The sequence below is a fragment of the Loxodonta africana genome, chromosome 7 (assembly GCF_030014295.1).
Source record: "Loxodonta africana isolate mLoxAfr1 chromosome 7, mLoxAfr1.hap2, whole genome shotgun sequence".
NCBI classification, from domain to species: Eukaryota; Metazoa; Chordata; class Mammalia; order Proboscidea; family Elephantidae; genus Loxodonta; species Loxodonta africana.
The window spans coordinates 33944046-33964735 of record NC_087348.1 but is presented as its reverse complement, the minus strand read 5'-3'; the positions used below and the strand labels follow the sequence as shown (position 1 = coordinate 33964735).

The window sequence follows — 20690 nt, the reverse complement described above, 5'->3', positions numbered from 1 at the left end:
ATTAATTGTGAAAAAGGATTAGTTTTACTTAAGAAAGAGACATCAGAGAATCTTCTATCATCTAAAATAAATTTCTGGCATCAGCTGTAGCTTAAGTCATCACATGCAACATAAATCAACAGACTCAACAGAGCTATTCTACACCAAAAAAAAAAAAAAAAAGAAAGAAAATGTATATATTCCCAGGAAAGGAAAATCTTAAAAATATATTTTCAACAAAAGTAATCATTGGAAGCATCCTAATAAATGTTTTTCATCATGCACAATCATGATTACGTGAGGAAATATTTACTACAGTTAAACAATTACGTGCAGCTTCCCTGGAATTGACTGGATGGCAGTGGATTTCAGTGTTTTGTTTTGTTTTCCTGGTAGGGTGGTAGGGATGGTTTTTTAGTGAAAGTAGGTGATGCATTTGTTTAAGACCTCATTTTCTTTTTCTGGTCGAGAGTTCTTCATGGCATTTTTCATCTCCACATTTCTCAGAGTATAGATTAAAGGATTCAACACAGGGGTGAAAACAGTGCAAAACACAGTCAAGAATTTATCAATGGGTAAGGTGGAAAGAGGTTTCACATACAGGAAAACACAAGGGGCAAAGAAGAGGACTACCACAGTGATGTTGGAGCCACAGGTAGATAAGGCTTTGCACCTTCCTTCCAGACTAAGGTTCTTCAGGGAGTGCATAATGACTCCATAAGAGATGAATAACAGGATAAAAATGACCACACATGTTGCCCCATCATTGGCAACCACAGTGAGACTAATGACATAGGTGTCAGTGCCAGCAAGTTATAATAAGGGGTACATGTCACAGCAGAAGTGGTCAATGACATTGGGACCACAGAAGGGAAGATTGTAAACAAAGAGAAGATGAAGTACAGCATGCACAAACCTCCAACCCTGGTCATCGACAGCAACAGAACATGCACCCGTTGGTTCATGATGGTCATCTAATGCAAGGGTGTGCAGATAGCCACAGAGCGATCATAGGCCATGACCATCAGAAGTAAAACCTCAGAACCCCCAAATAAATGTTCTGCAGAAAGCTGGGTCAGGCAATCTTGGAAAGAAATTGTTTTCTTCTCATAAAGTAAGTCTAAGATCATATTTGGATTAACTGCAGTAGAAAAAACAGCATCCATACATGCTAAGTAGCCAAGACAGAAGTACATAGGGGCACCCAGTGTTGGGCTGACCACTACAGTCACACCAATAAGTAGGTTACCCACCATTGTCACAATATACATGAGCAAGAACACAACAAATAATATTTTCTGACCCTGAAGGCTGAGTGAGCTCCAAGAGGGCAAACTAGGTCACATTTTTCCTTTGTTCCATAAGCTCTTCTGTGTGTCCTTATTTCAGAGTTCAGAACAAATTTACATGTAATTATAATGACTAGTGACTTTATGAAATCCCCAGATAATCTATTTATTCATTCAACAAATAGGCATTATGATTTATTATGTTTCAGCCCTGTACAATATTTTTAGAATACAAGGCTGATTAAAATATGGTCCATAACCTCAGTGATCTTATCAAATAATGAAAGACAAAAATGTAATTAGAAACATAGGGGAAAGGCATAGATTATGAAAGAAATAGGGTTACCGCACTAACTGGCCACATCTGGTAGAAAATAAAATTGTGTATATATGGTTAATTCTATTTATAAAAATAAAATATAAGTAGAATAAAGCTTTAATAAAAGGAAGATTTACGTAATACTTACTTTCGTGTTAGTAAATGGGATTATTTTCTACATTCTAGGAAAGGTAGAATCTTTTTAACTAATAACTGAAATCCCCAATGGACATATTTCACAATTTCAAAAACTGGTACTGACAAAGTACTGCTGAGCAACAAAGAAATAAGCATAAAACTATGTATAATACTACCATAAGCCAAAATAAAAATAATTATATGAGCATGAATAAGACATGGAAAGATACAATTTTTGTTGTAAAAAGTTTACTTTTTTACTGGTGATGTGTGTGTAGGAGTGAAAGAGATGAGAGAAGAGATCCCAAGGAAAAAGGAAGACCACACACACACACACAACTATATAATAAATATCATCGAGATATTAACCAGCCCTGCTATCTCTTAAAATAATCCTAATAATGATATCCAGTTACTCTTGAAATTTCTGTTGACATTTACTTCAATATCTGATGTCATATTTCTGCTGGAGCTCTTCTTCACAGTACATGGATTTTCTGTTTCTATGGCTAAAACCTCTGTGTGTGCACTAGATCCCATCCTCTTTGTCACTCTTCCTCCTTTAAGGATACATACATAGTTAAACTATTATTTAAGTATGATTAAAAATTTAGAATTGCGATTACTTCTGAAAAGAGGTGGAAAATGGCATCAGAGAAGTGAATCAGTAAGTTTCAATGATTTCGATAATATTCTAAGTAAGAGGCTACAAGTTTATAAATAATTGCATATGTTGCTGGATGTACATGAAAAATTACACACTAAAATTGAAAACTAAGAGAAGTTCTAAAATCTTTCTTTTAGTTAGAAAAGTAAACTCTTGTTAAGCATAGATAACGTTCCATCTTACCCTGAGAAAATTCTTTCAGCTTTCTGGATTTGGGATGTTCCTGGATGGGCTGTAGGTGGAGAAAAACATTTTTTTTTTTTTTTACATAAGATTGAAAAAAAGAAAATTTTGTTTTTACCTAAACAAATCATTACTAAGTACCTACGTAAAAAAAAAAAAAAAAAAAAATTTTTTTTTTAAATGTATTTAAGTTTAATACAACTTTTGGGAACATGCTGCTTGTGTAAAACAACACATTTCTTTCCAAATATTCAATTTCATGGAAATAAAATCAGAAGCTCTGTCTACTCATTTAAGAATCACAGAAAGTGCATATACTGACTAATGAGGAAAATATAAAATATGTTTATAACTTAGATCAGTGTTATTTTCAAATTCAAACTGAAAGAATACTATCTGTCCTCTAGTCAAGAAAACTAGAATGAGTTTTCTTCATCAACCACATCCTATCTACCAAAATTGCTCACTGATGGTGTCTCAAACCAAACACAATATCATGTCTCACTAAAATATGCAGAATTGCAAATGCATAGACATTGCCCAGAGGAACAGAAGTAATCTTAAACACAAAATGCATAGTGAGGTTAAAAAAAGCTCTTGTGTGAAGAGAATAATGAACAGTAAATTTTTGTAAAACCATACTTTTGGCCTCAGAAATTTGTTCTAAGTATTGGCCAATTTGTTTTCTCATTAATTGGAATGATATAAAATTTTCCAAAGTAACTTGTTTTTTCTCTTTCTAAATGGAAAAAAAAAAAAACAAAGAATTTCTTTGAAGCCCTGTTTCAGTATATACTGAGAAAAATGAAATTACACTGTGAGCTTAGTTTTATTTTTATTTATAAGAGAAAAAATATGTTTGCTTTTATCCAGCCTCCAGAATGTGTCTATTAGTTTAATTCTAATGTCAAAGAATAATTTATTCTACATTTTGGATGCCTTTATGTCAATAAAGAGATGTATTTTTTCTTTTATTATTCCTAGAGAATCCATTGAATTGACTTAATCATTCATTGTGATCATTTATTAACTATTTCTTACTTCAAAGTTAGCAATGTTATTTTCAGTGCGGATGCTCATTCTTACTCTACCTGTGGTTAACTTTCTACTCCAGATTTTTTCCATAGCATTTTTCATCTCTGAATTTCTCAGGGTGTATATCAGAGGATTCAACATGGGAGTAATAACTGTATAAACCACAGTCATGGATTTGTCAATGGGAAATTTGGAAAGAGGTCTAACATACATGAAAATACATGGCACAAAAAAGAGGACAACCACTGTGATGTGGGAGCTGCAGGTAGACAGGGCTTTGCGCCTCCCCTCCTAACTGTGAGTCTTCAGGGAGTTTGGGATGACCCCACAGGAGATTAGTAGAAGGATAAAAATTACCATACAGATGGCTCCTCCATTGGCAACAACAGTGAGGCCTATAAAATAGGTGTGAGTGCAAGCGAGTTCCAATAACGGGTACATATCACAGCCGAAGTGATCAATGACTTTGGGGCCACAGAAGGGGAGGCTGTACACAAAGAGAAGTTGAACTACAGAGTGCAAAAAACCTCCAACCCAGGCCACCACCAGCAAGAGAATGCAAACCTGTCGATTCATGATGGTCAAGTGATGTAGTGGCTTACAGATGGCCACATAGCGGTCATAGGCCATTGCCACCAGAAGAAAGACCTCAGCACCACCAAATAAGTGTTCTATAAATAGCTGGCCCATGCAAGCTGAGAAGGAAATAGTCTTTTTATCACAGAGTAAGTCTAGAATCATTTTGGGGGAAATGGCAGTGGAATAAACAGCATCCATGAGTGACAGATAGGCAAGGAAGAAGTACACGGGAGAGCCAAGGGATGGGCTGACAACAACAGTCATGACAATGAGCAGGTTGCCCACCATCGTGACAATGTAGATGAGCAAAAACATGACAAATAACACTTTTTGACCTTCAGGATCCTGAGTGAGTCCCAGGAGGACAAATTCTGTTACATTGTTACTGTGTCCCATTTATTCTTCTGTAAGACCTGTTTCAGAGATGGGAGCTCAGAAGAACAAGCCTGTAATGAAATCATGGACATCACTATGAATATGTCCATTAGGCCATGGAGCACTTCAGTATTAATCTTCCACAGTGGCTTATACATAATAAACGTTTAAGAAAGTCTACTGATGTTCTCTTCCAAAGATCCTAATATGTCTTCCTTTAAGAATTCTACTTCTTCTCAGATGACTAAATTGGGCCTACGAATAACAAGTTCTATCTCTAAATCTTAGTGGACCTTCTGTAGAGAAGATCAGTCAGAGGCCTAACAGACTTTCATTCATTTAATACTCCTTTTTTAAACATGACCGTGCTTGGTACAGAGGTCAGCAATGACAAAGAGGGAAAGGGTTTCTGCTCTCAAGAAACTTATTCTCTGGTGGCGAAGATAAACTCCAAATTAATAAATTGAAATAGAATCAGTACTTAGAGTTGGTAACATTTGTGATGAGTACCTTTACAGTATGATCTATATAAAACCAAATAATAGCACCAAAAATAAACCCTCTTCAGGAATATCTCAGTACATATTATGATATTCTATTATTAGAAGTGTGGGCCTTCCCGCCTCAAAGGTTGTTCAGTCTTTATGAATCTCTCACTAAATTTGAAGAGCCTGGACTTTGAAATGTATCAGATCACTATAAAATTATTTAGCACACTATTCCCTGTAGCAATTATTTGGACATAGATTGTCTTTTCTTAAGCATACATAATTTTTTCCATTTCCTCTTTGCTTACCTCACAACTCTTAACACACTTCTATACTCTACTGACATACAGTCAGCACTTTAAGTTGGTAGGATTTGTGGTGAGTACACTTACAATATGATCCATATTTTAAGCAAACATTTTTGAACTGAAATTAACTGACATATAACTATTACCAACTAGTACATTAGCAGCCACTATTTTCAAACCATTTGGGGGTAAGCTGGGCAGTGATGGGGGAGAAAACAGACACTGTAAAGAAAGGTAGAAGACAGTGGAATGCGGTTTTGTATATAATGCTTCTTAGGCACTGAGAGTGGTCAAATTTAAGAACTTCATTGACAAGATTCCAAAAAGGAACATACTCAAAGGAAAAGCCCAAACAGTGTAAGAAAGTATGAGCTTTAGTCATTTTCTAAATTTAGTCACAAGTCTGTCTCAGTTTACTCATTGGAAAATAAAGGGTTTTAGAATCCTTCCTAGACCAACTGTCTATGATACTATCAGTGAAAGCCCAACTTATTTTATTCTGCTGGGTACTTCTATTTGTATATTTGGAATTAAACAACAATCTCCAAGCTCATGGATGTTACTTTAAAAATGCTAGCCAGTGTTGGAATTGGATCATTACTGTGACCAAATATTGGGTAAGGTTTCTCACTCAGTGTGTGCCTTTGTACAGCCCAGGGCGTCCTTGAGGAGAGAGCATAGCACAGTGGTGAGTAATGTGCACTACAGAGCAACACTGTCTGTATAGGAATTTCCCCTTCACCAATTAATATCCTGGTGAATCTGAGCAACTTAATAAACCTCTTTGTGCCTCAGTTTCATAATTTGTGAATGGGAAAACCAATTGTACCTATCTCTGAAGTTTTTGTGTGTGTTTGTTTACATGTAAAGGGCCTAGAGCACTCCCTGGATCCTGATAAAGGATCAAAAAATCATAGCTTTTTATTATTGTTCTTGAATGTTTCTCTACGGACATTTGATCAGAACAAATCACCTGGGTCTTTGTCACATTAGTAATAAGTATATTACTTATAAAAAGAATATTATATACCTATAACTCACAGACACACAATTTTGGACATAGGATAAATTGTACATTATAAGAATTATCTATTTTATTCTATATGTGTGGTAATATCGACTTGTCACGGTGTGTGTATTGGTGGAAGTTAAGCAGAAAAAAAGGAAAAACTTGTACCCATGCATCAGATGGAGGCCTAAAGAGTAGAAAATGAAAGAAAAGAAGAATCAAATCAGGAAGCAGAGAAATAATACTTAAGAAATTAATATACACAAGTAATAGGGATATTAATGTGTTAAGTGGGGGTAACATTCTTAAGAAATCTTCAGAATGATTTCTTTTACTGAAAGAGAGCTGAAAGGCCAACCACTGAGGCTTGCTGAACTTACTCTTCTTGGGAAGCCATTAGAAATAAACACAGAGCCCATCCTAGAAAAGAAATAATAAAAAAGAAAGGGAAATGAAAGCAAAAGAAGGGCAAAGGGGAGAAGAGATGAAAAGAAAAAAAGACAAGAGGACAAGAGAGATGATTGGAGGAGAAGAGAGGGGGTGAGAGGAAAGACAAAGGAAAGGAAGGAAAAGAAGAAAAAGAAAAGAAAACCCAAAGGGGGGAAAAAAAAAAGAACATTGAATCCTCAGAGTCCCTAGCACTTATAGTTAAAGAGAAACTCAAGAGAGAATAGTACATATGTAGATTCAAACACAATCTTTAAGATTATTCATTGTTACAGAAAATCACTGAATTACTAAACCTCAAATGTAGACAAGCTGATTTCATTTGTATTGATTTGGTTGAGGGGAAAGAACATGTGCAGAAGAATTCTGAGCTTTCTTTTAGAAACCAGATGAAATGAGCACTCTGTATGTCCAAGTGATTCAGGAGTTCTATCATTTTTTGAAGCTGTAGACTAATAAAGGCACAGCTGTTGGAGAATTTTTTGTTGTTGGAGAATATAATAGTAAAGATAGTTTATATCTAATTATTTTTTAACTCTTATTTTCTGCAAGATCTAGTGTCCTTAATCTTAGTAATAATCACTGCTGGATTGCACTGAAATAAATATTCTATTGGCCAGCTAAATTATTTCCATGTAAAACAATCAGTATGTAAAGTAACCGCTATAGTTTCAGTCCTCAAATATTTGATATTATACAAGCTAAAAGAATTACTAAGCTTTCAACTTAAACCACTAAGTTTACACCTTTCTAGAAAAAGAATCCTTTAACTTGTTAAAATCCTTTAACATGGCTTTTTACAAAGAGAAATTAAAATACCAAAGTAACAAAAATAACCTCTATGGTACATTATAATTACAGTTTTATAAGTCTCTCTAAGTGACAGTAGGCAAGGTACTTCATGATCGTTGCTTTCTTTTTGTATATATATAAAAGATATATATATAAATATGGTTATTGTCATAATTTTGTATACACGCAAAAAGGATATACAGTATAAAGTTGTCATAATTTTAAAATATTCACACTTAAAAGCACATATCACATTTCCAGGCATAACAGGCATTTTTTCTTTATACCTTGACACACTTGATATAATACACAGTTTAAAATTTTCTAGTTCAAACACGGAGCCTTGGTGGTGCACTGGTGAAGAAAAGGGCTGCTAACCAAAAGGTCAGCAGTTTGAATCCACCAGCTGCTCCCTGGAAGCCTAATGCGGCAGTTCTACCCTGTCTTACAGGGTCCCTATGAGTTGGAATCCACTTGACTAGACAGCAATGGGTTTGGATTTTTTATTTAGTTCCAATATACCTAAATTAATTATAAATCATTATTAACATATCACATATCCTATGAACCAAGATGACAAACCTATTGACTTACTTGTAATGCATAACGTGCTTCTTTTGCTACCTGGTAAAAGGACAGTAAACGTCTATCAGGATAAAATACTAAAGCAGAATAGACTGTGTATGTTCTGGTTTATTTCTGTGTTTCTCTTGCTTAATTTTACAAACTCAAAATTAATATAAATGAAATGTATTTAAGAAATTAGCTCTATTTCAATATATCATGTAAATTTTTAATAAGTATCCTCTGTCAGATGTCTCAAAAACTCACCTCTTGGTTCTTGTCCTTAGTCCTGAAAATTGGGGCTTCTTTCCTTGAGAGTAACTGTGATACCTCATGCATTTATCTGCAATCACAGAACACATGACAACGTGTGGGTGATCAGTGGATCTAGAAATAGTTCCAAGTGGTTACACTTTTCATACTTCCACACTAGCTGCCCATCATAATCATTTTTTTTCAGGTAACTGTAGAAGTTTGTATGTGGATGACTGGAACACGAAGACATTTAAAAATAATAATAAACAGTTGAACGTTCTCACCTGTTGGGAAAATGTACTGGAAGAACAATGAAGATGCTGTGTGTGCATGACTGTAGAAACTGAGCAAATTAATGGAAATTAATCTGGCCAAGACTGTTATTTAGTGACACAAACAAAAAAGAAAGGAAAAAATCACTCAATTTAGTTTATTGAAATTTTCTCTTTTTAATCAATTTTGATGAAGTAAGCAAAAATTACTTTATTTTGACTGAGGTTTTAGGGTAACACTCATATCCCTAGTCATTAAATCTGTACCTAACAAGGCAAAGGCTGAGATTTAACTTCCTGGAAATGCCAATGACAGAGCTTCTCACAAATAGAAGCAGAAATTTTCAGCAATTCAGTCATTTGAAAAGCATATCCAAAGACAATTTCTTTCCTCATTAGAAGAATGCCCCTATATCTCTCTAACCACACTCTAGAAAATCGTGACCTTCCATAAATTCCTACAAGCAATGGGAGGTAGGTATCAATGGAAAATATAACAAGAGAACATCTACAGGATTAGATGCCAGTTAAAGAGAGTGTCTCCAGCCTGGACAGGAATTTGAGTTTTAAGTAATCTCTTGGGTCATTCTGTCAGGAAATAATTATTCCATTTATATGTGCAGAGGTAGTGTGTGGTTTTTTACATCATCACTGTTTTAAATGAAAGATAATGCAAGTTCCTTATAAATTAGTTTGTTAGAATATTTGGAACAAAGTCAAATGAAATTACCGCTCGTGGACACTTTTCTCCCCTAGACATCCCTAGAGGAAAAAGACTTGGGTTTTGCCAAGAAAAAGTAGCAGACAGCCAAGTAATTAGAAAAGTGTGTGATGTGAAGAGAAAATTTTAATATAAAGCAAATTATAAATTATGAGTTTTATAATAGTAAGTCTTTAGATACAGTAAATAATATTTATTCCAAAGTGAAGGAAGAACAAGCCCCAGATTCTCTTGCCTAACCATATTCCTAGCAGAGGAAGGCCTTACTCTGACTATTAGAGGGTCTAATACCAAAAACCCCTATGGCTCAGAGGCAGAGAATATTTGGTCTAGGTAACTTATTGAAATTTACTGTCCATTTCTTGAAAAGGCAGATAATCACAGTTCCGCACTTCTGGATTAGAGCAAATGTTGTTGATCTAAGCCTGAATCTAGGTCAGCTGGAACCTTAAAGATCTATTTCTCAAACACAGTCAACAATTGCTTTCAGGAATAGTCACAACATGAAGATTTAACTCCTGATCCAAGAGGATGTCTCTTAACTTAATCACTTTGTTTTCATTTGGGCCAAGACTCAACTTGACTAAGACTTCAAACTGTTACTTAACTTTGCATAAGCTAAAATTTTACTTGCATGCATGGCTCCTTTACACAAAATTGATATACTTTATCATCTTACCCTGAACCTTGTCATAATCTTGAAGTTTACAGATATGATGGCCAATTAATAAATATCTTTATATATCAAAAAGGTTTTCGTTGAGTTTTCTGTCATTTGTAACCAGAAGCACCCCAAATTTAGGTTAGCTTACATTTCTGAGTGTGTTTTCTGAGCAGTATCACTTGATTTTAATTTTTACAACATTAGAATCTGTCATATTATCAACAACAGTTCATTGCTTTTTCAAAATTTGATGCAATTTCCATATTGTTCTGCTTCCAAATGAGCTTTTAGAATTAGAGAAATGTTATTTGTGGAAAGAAGTGAATACATATTTAGATTTGTCTTCAAGGATTGACTTAGCATACTGTCACAGTTCTGTGAGATAAAAACTTAGACATGATCATACTCAAAGTATGTTAATTCATTACAATCTTCAGGCAGTCCATAGTATGTTAAATATCCTTTGCTAACACCACAATTCAGATGTATCAATTCTTCTTTTTCTTTGTTCAGCTTTTCATTAGAAAGCCATAATCCTAGTGCTCAGATAACTCTGGAAATGTCTAGTATATAAACATATGCAGATGGTGACACTGGCAGAAGCCGAATACTGCCACCCAGTGATGAACACTAAGAGGTGGGATTCAAAAATTCCCTGATACAGTGACAAGATGCATGCTATTTGAAAGACTACTAGTGGAAGGTCATTGCGCTTTCATAGAGACATAAGAAGATCACATCATGAGTGTCCTTTAGTTCATGGGTAATGTCAGAGGGTCATTCACTAAAAGACTGAACAGCATAACAAAACACTTTAATAAAAAAAATACTACATACAGATATACAGCAAAGAATGTGGCTCAGGGGAAGTCTATCATACAGGTATAATTTTCAGAACAAAATGGAACCTCTGGCAAGATTTCCATTTCTGTTGTTGAGTGATATGAATGATGCAACGTTCACCTCCTGAAAGAAAAACAAAATTCTTTGTTTTCCAAAGAGAGTTTTCTAATAGAAGGGTGTGGCTTAGTGGTTAAAGAGCTTTGCTGCTAACTAAAAAGTCAGCACTTCGAATTCATCAGCTGCTCCTTGGAAACCCTATAGGGCAGCTATAGGGTGACTATGAATCAGAATAGACTTGATGGTAACAGATTTGGTTTCTTTCTTTTTTTTTTGACCAGGTATAAATAATGTTAAAAATATGTGATTACTGAAATAGTGTGTGTTAGTGCCAGAGAAATAAGCCAAAAGTAAAAAAAAAGTAGAAGAAAAGATTGACACTTTTAGATGTATAAAATGACATATTAACAGAAAAAAATTTAAGTTAGTACTGAAAATAATTAATAAACTATGATGTCCGAACATTTTACTCATTTGGAGAAAACAGGTTTAGGTTCCTTCACCACAAATGAAGATAAATTCTAGATGGTTGAAAGCAGAATTATTTCAAAAGCTATTTACAGGACAGAAAAAAAAGGTTACAGTGTATAAAGTCAATGAGAGGGAATGGAATTCTCCAAGTATATGTAAATGAAGAAATCAAAAAGTAAAAGAGTTCTTAAATATAACATTTGTATATAAAAAAAGCCCATAATTATAATATGAAAAACATGGTACAGTAAACATTTATAGCAAATATCAAAGAAAAGTGGTACATATATCTAATACACAAAAAGTTCATCAAAATCTCTCAGTAAAAATTCTAACTCCAATAGATAGAGAATTCAAGAATACAAATAATTTACAAAGTTTTTGTGGTGAATTCTTTATCCCAGACATTGTGCAAGAAACAGAGAGCACAGGAATAATTGTCTGCCTTCAGATAACCTATAAATCAGTGAACATAAATAGGCAATAAACTAGAATTTTTATCTCATCACTTGATATAACTATACAAATTTGAAAATTGACTAAATAGCCAAAAGCAGAGCATTTAGTTATACTAACTAAGAACAACCGAATGTTTAATATTATTTGATGAATAGTGTTATGCTTAGGAAGGGTTGAAATGGTATAAAAAATAAAAAAGCAGGGTAATAATACTGTAGATAAATACCAGGATACAAAGTCAAGCATACAGAATGCTTTACCAGTGTAATGAACCCAGCACCCCAACACATTAGCTCTCATGAGATAAGACGAAACAGGGGAGGCAGGGACCATGAGTGCCTTTGACCACAAGTTTCCTACTTTCACAGGGGCAGATAATATTTTAAGCCTGAGTCCAAAGAGAAATGTTCACAAAGATGTAATGAATGAGGCCTCTGTCAAATAAAACAATATATTCCGATCTCTTTATTACCTAATAATCTGTGTTCCCCTAGGAAGAGATGTGAGGACGGAAACAGCATGAATGGTCAGCATCTTTCTTGACAATGACATGATGCAAGATAATCCAGTGTCAAGATGTTGAAGTTCATTGATTATGGATTTTGCTAATTTTCCATATGAAAGGCAGGGTGTGGGTCCTTTTGGAAACCCTGGTGGCATAGTGGTTAAGAGCTACAGCTGTTAACCAAAAGGTCAACAGTTTGATTCCACCAGGCACTCCTTGGAAATGCTATTGGGCAATTCTACTCTGTCCTATAGAGTCGCTGTGAGTTGAAATCGGCAACAGGTTTCCTTTTTTTTTTTTTTTTTGGGTTTAAGACCTTTTAGAAGACCATGAAACACTATGAGCAAGAAGGAGATGAGATATTCAAAAACAACAAAGTCTTCATCAGATATTTTAAATGACCTTGGAAGATGAATACATCATCTTTATGAAAATATAACACCAAACAAAGCTGCTCCACATGAGGAGATGATTAACCAACTGGGAAAAGAAGCAAGATTGAGTCATTTTTCTGCCTAACTGTCTTGTTCATTCACATTCTTTTTGCATGTTTAGCCTCCTTATGGTTAATTTAGAATTCTGAAGCATTCTTTCTCATAAACCTTAACATACTAGCCAATATAAGTGAAACTACATATTTCAAATATTTGGCAGATACAAATATAAATATATAAGCTTCTAAGTAACAGGAGCTATCTGTGTATGGGGTGAAGGGAAAGATTTTTATATTTCAAAAAGTATTTTTCAGAAATCGGCAATGAGCGCTATTAATTGTGAAAAAAGGATTAGATTAATTTAAGAAAGAGAAATTAGAGAATCTTCTATCAACTAAAATAAATTTATGGCATTAGCTGTAGCATAAGTCATCACTTACAACATAAATCTATAGACTCAACAGAACTATTCTACACCAAAAAAGTATGTATATTTTCTAAGGAAAAGAAAATCTTAAAAATATATTTTCAACAAAATTTATCGCTGGAGATACCCAATATATGTTTTTCATCAGGCACAAACATGATGACTTGAGGAAATATTTACCACAATTAAATAATTACATACAACTTCCCTATAATCAACGGGATGGCAAAGGAATTCAGTGTTTTGTTTTGTTTTGTTTTCCTGGAAGGGACAGTTCTTTATTGAAAGTAGGTTATGTGTTTGCCTGTCACCTCATTTTCTTTCTCTGGTCAAAAGCTTCTTCATGGCATTTTTCATCTCCGCATTTCTCAGAGTATAGATTAAAGGATTCAACACAGGGGTGAAACAGTGCAAAACACAGTCAAGAATTTATCAATGGGCAAGGTGGAAAGAGGTTTCACATACAGAAAAATACAAGGGACAAAGAAGACGACGACCACGGTGATGTGGGAGCCACACATGGATAACGCTTTGTGCATTCCTTCCTGATTAAGGTTCTTCAGAGACTGCATAATGACTCCATAGGAGATGAGTAACAGCATAAAAATGATCACACATATTGACCCATCATCGGCAATCACAGTGAGACTAATGACATAGGTATTAGTGCAGGCAAGTTTTAATAAGAGGTACATGTCACAACAGAAGTGGTCAATGACATTGGGACCAGAGAAGGGAAGATGGTAAACAAAGTGAAGGTGAGCTATAGCATGCACAAAACCTTCAACCCAGGTCACCAGCAGCAGCAGAACACACACCTGTTGGTTCATGATCATCACATAATGCAGAGGTCTACAGATAGCCAAGTATCGATCATAGGCCATGACCACCAGAAGTAAAACCTCAGAACCACCAAATAAGTGTTCTACAAAAAGCTGGGTCAGGCAACCTTGAAAAGAAATGGTTTTCTTCTCATAGAGTAAGTCTATAATCTTATTTGGGGTAGCTGTTTTTTTTTTTTTTGTAGTAAATAAACAGCATCCATTAATGATAAGTAATTAAGAAAGAAGTACATAGGGGTATCCACTGTTGGGCCGACCACAACAGTCACGCCAAAAATTAGGTTTCCCACCATTGTCACAATGTACATGAGCAAGAACACAACAAAAAATATTTTCTGACCCTGGACACTCTGAGTGAACCGCAAGAGGACAAATTCAGTCACATTGTTCCATTGTTCCATATGTTCTTCTGTGTGTCCTTATTTCAGAGCTCAGGACAAATTTACTTGTAAGTATAATGGCAACTAGTGACTTTATGAAATCTCCAGATAATTTATTTATTCATTCAACAAATAGGAATTATGACTTATTATGTTTCAACCCTGTACAATATGTTAGGAATATAGGGCTGATTAAAATTTGGTCCATAACTTCAGTTATTTTATCAAATAATGAAAGACAAACAAGTAATTAGAAACTTAGGGGGAAAGAGAAGATTATGAAATAATTAGGGTTACCACACTAACTCGTCACATCTGGTAGAAAATAAAATTCTGTATATATAATTAATACTATTTATAAAAATAAAATCTAAATAGAATAAATTTTAATATAAAAATAAAGGAAGATTTACTTAATATTCACCCTCATGTTAATAAATGAGATTTTTTTTCTGCATTCTACGAATGGCAGAACCTTTTTAACTAATAACTGAAATCCACAATGGACATATTTCATAATTTTAAAAATTGTTGCTGACAAGGTACTGTTGAACAACAAAGGAATAAGCATAAAATTATGAACAATATTATTATAAAAAAATAAAAAATATGAGTATGAATAAAACATGGAAAGATACAATTTTTGTTGTAAACAGTTTACTTTTTTGCTGGTGGTGTGTGTGCAGGAGTGAAAAAGATGAGAGAAGAGATTCCAAGGAAAAAATGAAAAAGAAGACTGTACACACACACACACACATGCGCACACACACAAACTATATCATAAATATCTTCAATATTAAACAACCCTGGTTTCTCTTAAAATAATCCTAGTAATGATATCCAGTTACTCTTGAAATCCCTATTGACATTTGCTTCAATATCTGACATCATAATTCTGCTGGACCTCTTCTTCACAATGCATGAATTTTCTGTTTCTATGACCAAACCTTCTGTGTGTGCACTAAATCCCATCTCTTTATCAATTTTAAAATAGTCTCCCTGTAATTGTCTCCTCCATTTCCTGCAGTAAATATTTTCCTTTCTATTTTTCTACAGTGTTCTATCTGCATTGTTTAAAATATTAATCCATCTACTCCACATCTATTTCAAGCACACAACCCAATTCTGTGCTCTCCTTTATAAAAACACCTTCTATTTGGTAAGTCTACTGAACAATTTCAGTCCTTTTCTTACCCAACCTATCACTCCTGTGAATAGAAGTAAAAACCTGCTTTCATAAGTATCATCTAAGGTCTTTGAAAGTCACTCATTCAAGGTTTAAAGATTTACATTATACTCTAATTATTAACAGATTACAGAGCACTTCTGTTGATCCTATATGAGATTTGCAAATCTCTGTCCATTAAAATAACCCCCACATACTTACCCTTTAAACTAGTTTCTAAGAATATTGATGTTACAGGAGGTAAATATACTCTATATATGTACAGTATGAAAATATCCAAAAGGATATTACAAAATTAAGTCAACCCCCATATTTTTTATAGACCACAAAGCTTCTCTAACATGGCTGATTATCAAAATAACTTTGGAGAACTTTTAAAAGACTACGATTTTCCAAATCACACTACCAATGTACTCTTGCATAATATAAACCCTAGTGAAGACTCTTATGTGTAAAAACACTTTCTGAGTTTCCTGCAAAATGAAACAGTCACTCAGTCCAAGTTCTGGATTGTTCTTCCTTCTCCCATGTCTTAAAAGATAACAGCCTCATACACTGATGCAATCTCTGTGAACACAGACAGTAAGATAGTACATGGACCATCACCTGAACTAGAAATGTTTCTCTGTGGCCAAACTTTCCATGCTTCAGGAAGTCTGTCTCAACGTTTCATAAAATTGTTACCTTTTAAATTATTGGGACTTCTAACACAAATATCAAAAATGTCCTCTAGAAATAAAGAAATTCATAGAACGCAACGCAACTGAAAACACTTCCTATCAAAATCTCTGGGACACAGCGAAATCAGTGTTCAAAGGTCAATTTATTTCAATAAATGCACACATACATAAAGAAGAAAGAGCCAAAATCAGAGAACTGTCCCGACAACTTGAACAAATAGAAAGCGAGCAACAAAAGAATCCATCAGCCACCAGAAGAAAACAAATAATGTAAATTAGAGCTGAACTAAATGAATTAGAAAACAGAAAAACAATTGAAAGAATTAACAAAGCCAAAAACTGGTTCTTCGAAAAAATTAACAAAATTGATAAACCCTTGGCCAGACTGACTAAAGAAATACAGGAAAGGAAACAAATAACCCAAATAAGAAAAGAGATGGGCCATATCACAACAGACCCAACTGAAATTAAAACAATCATACCAGATTACAACAAAAAATTGTACTCTAACAAATTTGAAAACCTAAAAGAAATGTATGAATTCCTAGAAACACACTACCTACCTAAACTAACACAAACAGAAGTAGAACAACTAAAGAGACCCATAATGAAAGAAGAGATTGAAAAGGTAATCAAAAAACTCCCAAGAAAAAAAAAAGCCCTGGCCCGGACAGCTTCACTGCAGAGTTCTACCAAACTTTCAGAGAAGAGTTAACACCACTACTACTAAAGGTGTTTCAAAGCAGAGAAAAGGACGGAATACTCCCTAGCTCATTCTATGAAGCCAGCATATCCCTGATACCAAAACCAGCTAAAGACAGCACAAAAAAAGAAAATTACAGACCTATATCCCTCATGAACATAGATGCAAAAATCCTCAACAAAATTCTAGCCAATAGAATTCAACAACATATCAAAAAAATAATCCACCACGACCAAGTGGGATTTATACCACGTATGCAAGGTTGGTTCAATATTAGAAAAACAATTAATGTAATCCACCACAGAAATAAAACAAAAGACAAAAACCACATGATCTTATCAATTGATGCAGAAAAGGCATTTGACAAAGTCCAACACCCATTCATGATAAAAACCCTCAGCAAAATAGGAATTGAAGGAAAATTCCTCAACATAATAAAGGGCATTTATATAAAGCCAACAGACAACATCATCCTAAATAGTGAGACCATGAAAGCATTTCCCTTGAGAATAGGAACCAGACGAAGATGCCCTTTATCACCACTCTTATTCAACACTGTGTTGGAGGTCCTAGACAGAGCAGTTAGGCTGGATAAAGAAAAAAAGGGCATCCAGATTGGCAAGGAAGAAGTAAAATTATCTCTATTTGCAGACGACATGATCTTAGACACAGAAAACCCTACGGAAATCTCCAGAAAACTACTGAAACAAATAGAAGAGTTCAGCAGAGTATTAGGTAACAAGATAAACATAAAAAAATCAGTTGGATTCCTCTACATCAACAAAAAGAACATCGAAGAGGAAATCACCAAATCAATATCATTCACAGTAGCCTCTAAGGAGGTAAAACGCTTAGGAATAAGTCTTACCGAAGATGTAGAGGACCCAAACAAAGAAAACTTCAAGGTACTACTGCAAGAAACCAAAAGGGACCTACATAAGTGGGAAAACATACCTTGCTCATGGATAGGAAGACTTAGCATAGTAAAAATGTCTATTCTACAAAAAGCCATCGATACATTTAATGCAATTCCAATCCAAATGCCAATCACATTTTTTAATGTGATGGAGAAACAAATTACCAATTTCATATGGAAGGGAAAGAAGCTCTGGATAAGTAAAGCATTTCTGAAAAAGAAGAACAAAGTGGGAGGCCTCACTCTACCTGATTTGAGAACCTATTATACAGCCACAGTAGTCAAAACAGCCTGGTACTGGTACAACAACAGGCACATAAACCAATGGAACACAATTGAGAATCCAGATATAAATCCATCCACATATGAGCAGCTGATATTTGACAAAGGCCCAGTGTCAGTTAATTGTTGAAAAGATAGCCTTTTTAACAAATGGTGTTGGCATAAATGGATATTCACCTGCAAAAAAATGAAACAGGACCCATACCTCACACCATGCACAAAAACTCCAAATGGACCAAAGACCTAAACATGAAGTCTAAAATGATAAAGATCATGGAAGAAAAAATAGGGACAACATTAGGAGCCCTAATAAAAGACATAAGCAGAATACGAAACATTACTAAAAATGCTGAAGAGAAGCCTGATCACTGGGAGCATCTAAAAATCAAACACCTATGCTCATCTAAAGACTTCAATAAAAGAGTAAAAAGACCACCTACAGACTGGGAAAAAATTTTCAACTATGACATCTCCAACCAGTGCCTGATCTCTAAGATCTACATGATTCTGCTAAAACTCAACCACAAAAAGACAAACAACCCAATTAAAAACTGGGCAAAGAATATGCACAGGCACTTCACCGAAGAAGACATTCAGGTGGCTAACAGATACATGAGGAAGTTTTCTCAATTATTAGCCATTACAGAAATGCAAATCAAAACTACAATGAGATTCCATCTCACTCAAAAAAGTCTGGCATTAATTCAAAAAACACAAAAGAATAAATGTTGGAGAGGCTGTGGAGAGATTGGAACACTTCTACACTGCTGGTGGGAATGTAAAATGGTACAACCACTTTGGAAATCCATTTGTCACTTTCTTAAAAAGCTAGAAATAGGACTATCATACTTTCCAGAAATCCTACTCCTCGGAATATATCCTAGAGAAATAAGAGCCTTTACACGAACAGATATATGCACACCCATGTTTATTGCAGCACTGTCTACAATAGCAAAAAGATGGAAGCAACCAAGGTGCCCATCAGTGGACGAATGGATAAATAAATTATGGTATATTCACACAACAGAATACTAATCAACAACAAAGAACAGTGAGGAATCTGTGAAACATTTCATAACGTGGAGAAACCGGGAAGACATTACACTGAACGAAATTAGTCAGTTGCAAAACGACAATATTGTATAAGACCTCTATTATAAGATGCTGAGTAATGTTTTAAACTGAGAAGAACACATTCTTTTGTGGTTATGAGAGTGAGGAGGGAGGGAGGGTGGGAGAGGGATACTTACTAATTAGTTGATAAGAACTATTTTAGAAGAAGGGAAGGACAACACTTAATACAAAGGAGGTCAGCACAACTGGACTAAACGAAAAGCAAAGAAGTTTACTGAATAAACTGAATGCTTCGAAGGTCAGTGAAGCAGGGGCAGATGCTGGGAGCCAGGCTGCAAGGGCGGCCCCTCTGCACCCACTGCCCCCAGCATAAACATCAAAGAATTCCTGAAAAGTCAGGAATATCTCTGTCATCTGTGTTATGTTTCTGTTTCATTTTCAGCCTGTGTATAACAGAATGTATAAGCATAAAATTTCATTATAGATTTAGGGACCTTTGGAGGGGGGCGTCCTACTCATAATCCCCTGGTGAAATCCCGGGTAGGGACAGCCCGTGTATTACCTGGGAATCAACATGAAGTTGTCTTAGGGGGAAAACGAATAGCTCAACTATGGAAAACAAAAACAGGATGGTGGAATCCTGGTACTTACCGAGGCCCTTTTGTGATTAAACCACCACCCACACATGATCCCATAAAAGTGGAAAAACAATATTTTGAATTTCTATTGGCAAGAAATTGGGATTATAACGCTGATTGGAGACCATATAGAGTAGAAGGAAGTTTTATTACTCCAAAACTGGCTTGGGGGTGTAGAGATTGGGCTAATTGTCCTTGGCATAATTGTGGACAATATGATGTAACCCAAAGTGGCTGGACTTCAAGAACTTGGCCACCCTGGACAAGATGGACAAAGCCTATGTGGCAATGGTTTTGCAAAAAGATTAATTGTTATAAAAACTGTGGAAGGTATTGCAAGATTAAGCATAAGTGTAAAGCAGTATGAAGTCAATTGTTACTTTGTGTAAAAATAAAACCACAAAATGTTCTCTTCAATTAAACAAAAACTCATTGTATTTGTGTGCGTATGCGGAACTGTACTATGTGTCACTTGGAAAATTATGTCTCTGGAAAATGATGTCATCTATGATGATTATATCTTGTACTGCCCCTTTGTTGATCATGCGATGTTATGCTCATGTAAGCTTATGATATAAAAGACCATGTAAAAAATAAAGAAATAGGCTTTTTTTTCTGCAGAATGAAAATATAAGACACACTACCGCTCATTCTTTTTCGCCAAACTCTACCCTTCCTCTGGTGACCCTGTTCTTTGCTGAGGCTGGCC

General features: G+C 34.9%; 3 pseudogenes; all 3 read right to left on the bottom strand.

Moving 5' to 3' along the window:
* Positions 1 to 393: 393 nt before the first annotated feature.
* LOC135232133 (putative olfactory receptor 4A4) lies at positions 394 to 1341 on the bottom strand (annotated as a pseudogene).
* Positions 1342 to 3498: 2157 nt separating this feature from the next.
* LOC135231942 (olfactory receptor 4A5-like) lies at positions 3499 to 4585 on the bottom strand (annotated as a pseudogene).
* A 9007-nt stretch (positions 4586 to 13592) lies between these two features.
* Positions 13593 to 14523, bottom strand: LOC135232132 (olfactory receptor 4A47-like; annotated as a pseudogene).
* Between the last annotated feature and the right edge of the window lie 6167 nt (positions 14524 to 20690).